This window comes from Rhinoderma darwinii, assembly GCF_050947455.1.
Source record: "Rhinoderma darwinii isolate aRhiDar2 chromosome 11 unlocalized genomic scaffold, aRhiDar2.hap1 SUPER_11_unloc_2, whole genome shotgun sequence".
NCBI lineage: Eukaryota > Metazoa > Chordata > Amphibia > Anura > Rhinodermatidae > Rhinoderma > Rhinoderma darwinii.
Genome location: NW_027461851.1, coordinates 240,521 through 241,363, shown reverse-complemented (window position 1 = coordinate 241,363; position 843 = coordinate 240,521).

Here is an 843-nt window from a genome sequence, read left to right as displayed (position 1 = left end):
CTCGCTCTCTCGCTCGCTCTCTCCCCCTCCCGCCCTCCGCTCGCTCGCTCTCTCGCTCGCTCTCTCTGCTCTTTCCCCCTCCCTCCCGCCCTCGCTCTCTCGCTCTCTCCCCGCCCGCCCTCGCTCGCTCTCGCTCTCTCCCCCTCCCTCCCGCCTCGCTCGCTCTCGCTCTCTCCCCTCCCTCCCGCCTCGCTCGCTCTCCCCCTCCCTCCCGCCCTCGCTCGCTCTCGCTCTCTCCCCCTCCCGCCCTCGCTCGCTCTCCCCTCCCTCCCGCCCTCGCTGCTCTCCCCCTCCCTCCCGCCCTCGCTCGCTCTCCCCCTCCCTCCCGCCCTCGCTCTCTCGCTCTCTCCCCCTCCCTCCCGCCCTCGCTCTCTCGCTTCTCCCCCTCCATCCCGCCCTCGCTCTCTCCCCCCTCCCTCCCGCCCTCGCTCTCTCCCCCCTCCCTCCGCCCTCGCTCTCTCCCCCTCCCTCCCGCCCTCGCTCCTCCCCCTCCTCCCGCCTCGCTCTCTCCCCCTCCCTCCCGCCCTCGCTCGCTCCCCTCTCCCGCCTCGCTCCCGCCCTCTCCGCCCTCGCTCGCCCTCTCCCGCCCTCGCTCGCCCTCTCCCGCCCCGCTCGCCCTCTCCCGCCCTCGCTCGCCCTCTCCCGCCCTCGCTCGCCCTCTCCCGCCCTCGCTCGCCCTCTCCCGCCCTCGCTCGCCCTCTCCCGCCCTCGCGCCCTCTCCCGCCCTCGCTCGCCCTCTCCCGCCCTCGCTCGCCCTCTCCCGCCCTCGCTCGCCCTCTCCCGCCCTCGCTCGCCCTCTCCCGCCTCGCTCGCCCTCTCCCGCCCTCGCTCGCCCTCTCCCGC